At 40.7% G+C, this 10,190-nt stretch overlaps 2 pseudogenes; one reads left to right on the plus strand and one right to left on the minus strand.

Moving 5' to 3' along the window:
* The first annotated feature begins 5,463 nt into the window (after positions 1-5,463).
* LOC102840587 lies at positions 5,464-5,999 on the plus strand (annotated as a pseudogene).
* Positions 6,000-9,034: 3,035 nt separating this feature from the next.
* On the minus strand, positions 9,035-9,849 carry LOC102840963 (annotated as a pseudogene).
* Positions 9,850-10,190: the final 341 nt, after the last annotated feature.

Raw genomic sequence — 10,190 nt, forward strand, 5'->3', positions numbered from 1 at the left:
TAGGATGAATGTAAAGCTAATGTTCTGCTATGTAAGCTATCACATAATTCACAATAAAACATTAAAAAAAAATAAAAGTTTCTCCAAAAACTCTGCTTACATCTCCATCTGCTAATCCTGAAATGCTATCACTCTCCCAACATGCTCAAGGTCTCAGTGCACTTGTCATTTCAAATCTTAAAGGGGAGAATTAATTATGAGACTTAATTCACTCAGTGATAGAACCTCCCCATGAGTGATATCTGTGGGAAGTGAATTAACCTAGTCAGTAGCGGGCAGCTGGAATGTGCTGATTTTAATTGCATCATACCAGAGACCTTGCCCACCAATATTCAATTTTACAAAATCTGGTCTTGTTTCTAGCAGGACACTTTGTCAGCTTGTTCTGTTCAATTATTTGACAATTGGGTTTTAGCTAAACCTGAAACCACTGAGTAAATCTCATCATAAAATAATAACTTTTGTTTTCTGCGCTTTGGGGAGGGAAAGTACCTGTCAACATGAGTTCTTGGGTGGTACAAATGGTTAAGCACTCAACTACTAGTCAAAAGGTTGGTAGTTTGAAACTACTCAGAAGTGCCTCAGAAGAAAGATCTGGGGACCTGCTTCCAAAAGGTCAGAACCCTGAAAAGGTCAGAACCCTATGAAGCACAGTTCTCCTCTGACCCACACAGGGTTGCTAGGAGTCAAAATCCGACTTCATAGGTTGGTTGGATGACTACATACCTGGTAGTTAGGAAAGTCCCCAGTTCAGTATGATCCCTTCAAGAGAGAAAGTGCTGCAAGCACTGTATTTGGGTGCCGGCTGTTAGTGGCTATAGCTTCAGGGTTCAAAGTCATTCACAGGGGGCCAGCCTTCCCCTGGGTTGCTTCTAGACACTAACTGAGGGCAAGAAGGTACATAATCAAGTCATTCCTGCCTGCTACAAGTTGAACTGTATACTCCAAAAAGACGTGCTGAAGATCCGCGCGCACCCAGCTACAGGAGAGTTCCAACAGAGGGAGCTATTGTGCCAGACCACCTTGCCTACTTCCTGTCTTCCATCACTGGAAGAGCTCTGTGCCCTGACAGAGAGACCCCAACCCTCCCCCAAGCTGAAGCTGCAGGACATCAGGGTGCCAGAGGTCTTCCCACAAAGATCTGTGGTGGCACAGAGTCATGGAGCTCCTGCCAGGCTGAGGAAAGTAGCATGGCAGAAATGGCTGGACTGGGACAGTAATCATCAACTCAACCATGCAGAGGAAAAGCAAGCAACACAGTGCCCCGGGAAGAAGGAAAAAATCTTTGTGGATACTGACACTTCCCTGAAAACCACTCCCCACAGACAAGATGGCGGAGTTTGTGTTTAAGGCATGGGAGGGGCATTGGAGCATCTTCCTGTAAGACATGCTGATAAGGGACAATGTCTACCTGCCATGTGGCCATGCCATCCTCCCAGACGTGATTCAAGAGCATCTCCCACACTGAATAGTTAAATCAATGTTGAAAGACAAAAACAAGTTAGAAGACTCACATTTCCTGATTGTAAAATATATAAGGTGCTTCCAAAAATTCATGGAAAAATTATGTTTTCTGTTAATTCCATTTTCCTACTGACTTTCTGAAACCCTCTCATACTACTTTGATACTCAGCTAGAGTAATCAAAACAGCCTGTACTAACATAAAAACAGACACATCTATCAATGGAATCAAATTGAGAGTCCAAAAGCAAAATAATTGGATTTCCACATGCATTAAAATGAAACAGGATGCATAGCTCACACTATACACAAATAAATTCAAAACTGATTAACAACTGAAATGTGCAAACTGTTGTTGTTGTTGTTGTTAAGTGCCATTGAGTCGGTTAGGACTCATAGCGACCCTGTGGTGGTGGTGGTGGTGGTGGTATGCCGTGGAGTCGGTTCCAACTCATAGTGACTCTGTATAGTGATGCAAACTAAAACCATAAAATTTCTAGAAGAATAAGCAGGGCAATGCTGTCAGACCTAGCTTTCAACAATGGATTATCTAATATAATAATAATTTTTAAAAAGCACAAAAAGCAAAAGATAAAATAGATAAATAGAATCTCATAAAAATTCTTATAAATTTTGTTCATCAAAAGACTTTACAAAGAAAGTGAAGAGACAGGCTACCCACTAGGAGAAAACCATATATCTAATAAGAAACCAGATGTCTAACAAGAATCTAATAACCAAAATACATATGAAACTTTGACAACTTAACAACAAAAAGACAAATGACTCAATAATAAAATGTGCAAAGGACTTGAATAGACAGTATTAAATGGCCACCAAACACATGAAAAGATGCTGCAAATCATTACCATCATTACCATTGGAAATCAAAACTGTAATGAGATACCACTTTACTCCTACTAGGATGACTCAAAGGAGCTCTGGGAGCCTAGTGGTTATGAGTCAGGCTGCTAACCTCAAGGTTAGTTAGTTCAAAACTATCAGCTGATCCGCAGGAGAAAGATGAGACTTTCTGCTCCTGTGAAGATTTAAAGCCTCGGAAACCTTATACAGTGTCACTATGAGTCAGAACTGACTTCACAGCACACCACCACCACCACAGAATGACTAAGGTTAAAAACAAACAAATCAACAAAGTAGAAGATATCAGATATGTTGGCGAGGATGGGGGGAAATTGGAACATTTATCTATTGCTGGTAAGGAGCTCTGATAGTGAAGTGGTTATGAGTCAGGCAGTTCAAAACTGCCAGCAGTTCCATGGGAGAAAGATGAGGCTTTCTGCTCCCATAGTTTACAGCCTCAGAAACCCTACACAGGGTCGCTATGAGTCAGAACCGACTCCACGGCACATAACCATAACCATCCATTGCTGGTAGGAATACAAAATGTTAGCTTAAATATAGAAAATACTGTGGCAAGTCCTCAAAACACTAAAAACAGAACTTCACGATGACCTAGCAATTCTACCTAAGGCATGTGCCTAAAGTGCTCAAAAGTAGGGACTCAGACAGAGACTTATACACCAGTGGCCACTGTAACACTATTCACAATAGTCAAAAGGTGGAAGCAACCTCAATGCCCAGCAACAGATGAATGAATAAATAAACTGTGTTACATGCATGCAATGGAACAATAATCAGTTAGTAAGTGAAATGAAGCCTTACAAAAAGTATGCTGAGTAGAATAAGTCAGCAACAAAAGGTCAAATAGTGTATGGCCTCATTTAAATAAAAAGATAAGAAAAGGTAAGAGACAGGGAGTTAGCAGTGATGAAAAAGTCCCATCGATTAAGGGCAGGGCTGCACAGCCAATTATTGTTATTACTGTTAATAAGTTGCACACCTATAAAAACTGATTTGTCGGTAGTGTGATAGACATATTTACAACAACAACAACAACAACAAAAAGTAACTGCTGAGGCTGCCTATGTATAACCAAACACATCATGGGATTTGGTTCCTTAATTTGGAGGTTTTGTTGTTGTTGCTGTTATGTGTCATCGAGTGGGTCCCAGCTCATAGCATATAGGGTTTCCAAGGAGTGCCTAATGGGTTTAAACCACCAACCTTGCAGTTAACAGTCCAGTGCTTATCCTACAGAGGTTTTGGGTCATGATTTCAAAGGCCATCTCAGTTGAATGACCTAATAACATGCTTACTGCTTCTGTTCTGCCTCCTAGATCTTTGTGTAGTACCTGGGGACTTAGAAGCTTACAAGCAGCCATCTAAGTAAGGCACAAAAATTCACACCAAAGGAAGAAGGAGCGTCCAGAATAGGAAGAAGATATGGAAGATGTGGCTAATTGCCTCCTTTGCTATAAGACCAGAAGAACCGGGTGGTGCCAACTAGCATTGCTGAACATTTTGGTCAGGATGCTATAGAATTCTATACAAGAATCTTGACCAAAATGGGGAAATGAAGTACAGAATTTCAAATTCTCTTGGCCTATAGATTTTCCGGAATCACGGAAGGTGGGTGAACCCCTGAAATACTGCCCTGAGATCATCTTTAAACCATAAACCAAAATCATCCCCTGAAGTCATCTTAAAACCAAACAATAGTTCAACATAACTACTAAAGAATGTCTTCTTTGAGCATAACACTCTTTTAAGAGGGAGCAGTGAATTTATGTTAATGAGAGAAGGAACCACTCAACTAAGGGGTGAGGATCGTGGCACAACTTGAATGAGGTCAATGTCTCTGAACTATAGAAGCTGTTGACTGGTGTTTGTTTAGCTGTGTCTATTTTCAACAATAACAATAAAATAAAGTAATAACATCTTCCACATGCATACACAAAATAGCAACATCTGGACCCATCTGCTTGGTTTCATACTATTCATCTTTTTGGGACTCTTGACCATGCTCAGACCAAATATGTACTTCATGATTCTACATAGAAAGTGTTTGGGGATGGTCTCTCTGGTGAAGGGTTCTGCCTCTTGGCTCTTTCATACCATTCATTGTATGCAATTCCTGGCCACCTCCTGTCTGTCTGGGAAAGCTTATGTTTTGCTATGATGCTGAACAACTTTCATCAGAGCTTCCCAACTAAGCCTGAACAGAAAGAAAAGCCTGGCCATCTACTCCCCAAAACCAGCCATGGAAAACCCTATGGATCATAATGGACCAATCCTCAAATAATCATAGGGATGGTCTGGACCCAGCATTGTTGTGCACACTGTTACCATGAGTCAGGGACAACCCACCAGCAGCTAATGACAACACTGTTGTTCCAAGAAAATGTCTTGAACTTTTCCTTAACAGAACCATATACGGATCTGTCCACTGGTTATGCGGAGGTTTGTCCCCTGGCTCTACTATGCCTCTACTGCCCCCATAGCCGTCATTCATGAATCTCTCCGTTGTCCCTGTCCTGGGCACTTCTGCCATCATTGAGCCCCACAGACAAGAACAGGAGTGTCCCAGAATGCCCACCATGCACGTGACAACTGTTGAGGCTTTTGTCAAGGCCTCCATGTGGGCCCAATGTGCTGGTTCTTCCTCCTGGCTGATGTACATCACCAGAGCTGAGCAGCATGCTGCTCAGATTCCCATGTTTCTTTCCTGGAAATTGTGACATATGAGTCCAGTCTAGACTGATTTTTCATGTCCTGGAAGGTCATAAACAGCCTTGATACACTCCTCTGGAGTCCTGGTATGGCGCTGTAGGATAAAACACTGGACCGCAAGGTCAGTTTGAACCACAAGATCAGCCGTCAAACCCACCAACTGCTCCTCAGAAACATTATGCATGGTCACTATGAGTTGAAACCGACTCTGTGGCACTTAACAGTAACAATAACATGGCATCTTCGGAGTTCCCAGGTGGTGCTAACAGTTAACACCTTGACTACTAACCAAAAGGTTGGAGATTCAAATCCAACTACAGGTGCCTCAGAAGAAACACCTGGTGATCTACTTCCAAAACTTAGCCATTGAAAACTCTGTGGAGTCTTTCTGCGCTGTGGTCGCAGCCATGAGTATGCTCAGGCTTCAGAAGAGGCTAGCCTCCAGTGTTCTCTGCTGTGGCAAGAAAAGCTCTGGTTGGACCCCAAGGAGACCAATGGAATCATACAGCCAACTCCCAACAGCAAATCCAGAAACTGATCAAAGATGGCCTTATCATCCACAAATCTGCTACTGTCCATTCTCAGGCTCAATGCCAGAAAACCTCTTCCTGCAGGCATATGGACACAGGGTAAGCCAATGCACGAATGCCTGAGAAGGTGACCTGAATGAGCAGGATGAGAATTCTGCACTGGCTACTCAAAAGATACCGTGAATCTAAGAAGAATGATGGCCACATGTATCACAGCCTGTACCTGAAAGTAAAGTAAAGGGATTCTCATGGAACACATCCACAAGCTGAAGGCAGACAAGGTCCACAAGAAGCTCCTGGCTGACCAGGCTGAGGCCCACAGGTCTAAGACTAAAGAAGCATGCAAGCAGCTCCAGGCCAAGAAGGTAGAGATCATCAAGACTATGTTCAAGGAGGAAAAGACCGAGAAATAAAGCTTTGTCTGTACATAGTGGCCTGGACAATTATATAGATCATTCATTCAATAAAATAAGCCTTTGTCTGCCCGTCAAAAAAAAAAAAAAACCAAAAAACCCACAAAACCTAGTGGAGCCTAGGAGTTTGACTTTGACACACATGGAGTTGCTGTGAGTCAGAGTCAACTCAACAGCAACTGTTTTTTTGTTTGTTGTTTTCATGGAATCTTCAACCATCAGGAATTCTGTTACAACCTAGGAGGTAGCTGGACTGATTACTCCCTCTTCTGACTCTTCCCCCAATGGGGTACAGGAGGAACTGCCCCAAGTGCTTTCAAAAATAACAAGAAGTTCAGCAAAGAGTTGAAGTGGTTTGGGCCTAGAAGAAGGAGAAAGAAAAACTCCGTAGAGAATTTAGTACCAACCACACCTGAGCTGACTTTCACAGTGACTGGAACATAAACTCCATTTCTGTTTTCCTGACTGAGGAGAGGCGTTGGTCTAACTCAGTCCTTCTCTCTTCAACATGGCACGACCACCCCCACATAGAGACAGCACCTTGAAGCTTGTGTTGAGATTTTACCTCCTCTTCCAACCATTTTGGAAGAAATGATGGACTTGAACTCTCCCAAAATTCTTCTTCAAGAACATGTTCCTCTTTTGTCCCGTCCTTACTTTGTACCCCGCTTGTAACTGCCCATGCTTTTCAGTAGCACACTTTTTAAAGACAATTATAATCTGGTCCCCTCATTCTAGGGACGGGATCTGCTTACACAGCAGGAAGAACAGAGGCAGTTTTTGTAGAGTTCATTCCGACTCATGTCGACATCCTGTGTCAGAGTAGAACTGTGCTCCATAGGGTTTTTTTGAGAATTTATTTTATTGTTTTTGTTGTTGTTGCAAACACATCAGAGTAAGGGAAAAAAGTATTGCTACTAGAATTCCAGTTTTATACATGCACGGGTTTATTCTAAACAAAATATATTTAAACATGTCTCTGTGATCAGTGAGTGACTGCTAACATGTTCTCTCAATAATACACATATCTTAGTGTCATTGTTGTGTTGTTGTTAAGTGCCGTTGAGTCAGTTCCAACTCATAAAGACCCTGTATAGAGATTCCAAGAAGCAGCTTATAAGCTTGAACCTTGTGGTTCAAACCTACCCTGCAGTCAAGCACGTTAACCCGCAACACCACACCATGCAATTAAACAATCCAATTAAAATAGTAGCTTCCCTGTAGGCCCATGAAATGAAAAAAGCTGGTTTTGTAAGATGTGCCCTTTGGACATTTAAACAAATATATTTTTTCTGTGTGGTATGTGAACATCAAAAAAAGGGGGGACTCTTAACTGATGGTATATGGAAGGGATTGATCATTGCAATGAAACAAAATATGATTTGCTGAATTCTGTCCTGTAAACTTTCACTCAATTCACAATAAAAGCTTAAAAAAAAAAAAAAAGCAAAAGTCCAGTAGCTTCTGAAGGGATCTGCTTGGCCAGTTAAATTCAAGGCAGCGAGATCAGTCAGTTTTGGTGATCTTACTTTGGGATTCTAAATGTAATCTTGTTAGAATTTTTTGAAGGACACAGGACGATCACAGGGACCTATTTTGAAGTTTGTTTGTTTTTTCCAATGGAAAACTGAATTGGTGAGAAAAAGGTCAGGAAAGTTGCTCAGAGGAAATACGTTGTACTAAGAAGATTTCTTGGGGAAACCATACCCCCTCCAGCGTACAGTTTTGATCTAGCCCCTTTGGACTTCTTGTTCCCAAAACTCACAGAACATTCCATAAGAACATGACCTGAGTCCCTCAAGAATGCCAAAACTACCATTTTGAAGAGTATAAATCAAAGAATAACATTGCTTTCAGAAGAACTAGATGGAGAATAAGGTGAGAAACAATAGTTTCACATTCTGATATTTATATTAAATGACGGTTTCTATGCTTTTTGACTTACCTTGTATACCCTGTATAGAGCAGAACATGCATCAGATCAACAATTTGTACTTGTATAAATCAGTGACATTGATTAGATTTTTCAAATTGTACAGCCATTCTCAATTCTCACCCTCCTTTTTTTAATTGCTCCTCCCCATTAATATATACTCACCACCCCAATGTTTCCTTTCTAAGGTTTGCTCTTGTCACTTTGATTCTGTATGTTGTTGCTAAGTGCCGTGGAGTCCATTCCAAATCATAGTGACCCTCAATAGGGTTTCTGAGAGTCTCCTCTCTCTCCATAGAGTGGCTGGTGGGCTCAAACCATCGACCTTGTGGTTCACAGTTCAGTGCTTAGCCTATGGAGCAGTAATACTCTATAGAGTCGCTGTGAGTTTGGCATGGGTTTGGTTTTAGTTTGGGTTTATGAATTAAATGTGACATCCTTCTAAATGCCTAGCAATATCTGAAATTTAATAGATGCCCCATATATTTAAGTTTCCTATTTTTTTCCCCAAAAAACCAAAAATAGTATTTTTTTTTCTCTTTTATTCTCATGATTCAAATGTTCTAGGATAGTGTAGCAGTTTGGATCCTCTGAGAAGCAGAGGCCAAGATGAAATTAGATATGCAAGAGATTTATTGGAGCAATGCCTATAAAGAATAAAGAGGAAGGAGCAGGAGGAGAGGGGAAGAGCCTTTAGATTTGGGAGAGGAGGGAGGAATTATGCCTATGAAGAGCTTGAATGTCAAGTGCTGTTCCGAGAGTGTTGTTCTGAGAAAGTTAGCACTCTCTAAGAACAAAGCCACCAACTTCTACGTAGTCCCGCTAATGGTGAAAAGTATCCAAGCTTCAAATAACTTGAGTTTTACCTTTTCTATTTTCCCTTGAAAGCACAATGTAAAATTCAAATGGGAAAGATATTTAATATTAAACCTTAAAAAGAAACAAAAGTAACCTGCTTTCATCCTATATATTTTTAACTAAAAATAGTCCATTTTAATTATGAATTGGTATTGCCATTTCTTAAAACACTGGTGATATTAAAACAATACACCAATACCAGTACCGATGGCATAAATGATTACAAATTTTTTCCTGCATAACTTCATGTGTCAGGTTCACTTTCAGATGCTGATCCATCACTTTTTTTGTCCCAGTCTTTCATAAATGTTCCCATCATGAAATCATCACGTGGGATATTCCATCCTGGACTCTCTTCTGACTTTGCTTCAGTCTGTTTGGCTTTAGAATTCTTCTCCGTAGAACTTTTCTCATTTGAACTTCCATCCATTCCTCTGTGACATCTTTCTTAGACACAGCTGATATTAACTTAGCACGCTTTCTAAGAGAGCCTCCAGCTTCTTTAACTTTTCCATCAACGTTCTTTTGATGCTTCTGAACAGCGTTAAATAACTGTACTACACCCCTCGTTGCAATCCCCTGAAGATCTCTCTTTGTTTCTTTGTCTTTGACAACACCTGGCTTTACTCTGCCCATCATTTCCCATTCCCACTTCTTAACAAGCTGTTTTCTCTTCTCTAGTCTTTCTTGCTTTAATTTTTCTTTCGCCTTTTCCAGCTCTTTGCTTTTGATCAGAATGATGGGTTTACTTTCAGGAGTTTTTTTGTTAAGAATTTTAGCCATGGCATCTGCCCAGTCTGTGTTTGTCTCAACACTAGATTCAGTATCATTTTCATTTTCTCCTCATTGTCAGTTTCTATTGCTTCTTCATTAGAAGAAAAGCCATCCTCTTCCAATCCACACATCCTATAGAAACTCTCCTGTTGGCAGTGCCTTTGTCTGCTTCTTCCCACTTACAAAATGAAGCCCTGGCCACCAATTTCATCATCTTTTTCTTCTTTAGGAAGATTTTCAGCTTTTTCCCTGCACTCACATTTGAATCTAGAATGGTTGCTGCCACTTTCCATCACCAGAAGCATCACTTCATTGCTATGTATTTTTATACCAATACAATGTGATGATAATAAAAGAAAGAACAAAAGATACTTGGCATTCAAATATTTTTTAAAAAAGACATGTTGAAGCCCTAATCCCTGGTATTGGTGAAAGTGGCCTTGCTTGGAAATATGGTCTTTTTTAATTGTGAATTGAGTGATAGTTTACATGGGAAAACATCAGTTTCACACTCATTGTTTCATTGTAATTATTACAATCCCCTCCGTGCATCATCATTCAACAGTATTTGCTTCTATTCCCTGTTTTGGGGGGATGATGGGGGGGGGGTGGATGTACACCAAAAC

This window comes from Chrysochloris asiatica, unplaced genomic scaffold (assembly GCF_000296735.1).
Source record: "Chrysochloris asiatica unplaced genomic scaffold, ChrAsi1.0 scaffold00705, whole genome shotgun sequence".
NCBI lineage: Eukaryota > Metazoa > Chordata > Mammalia > Afrosoricida > Chrysochloridae > Chrysochloris > Chrysochloris asiatica.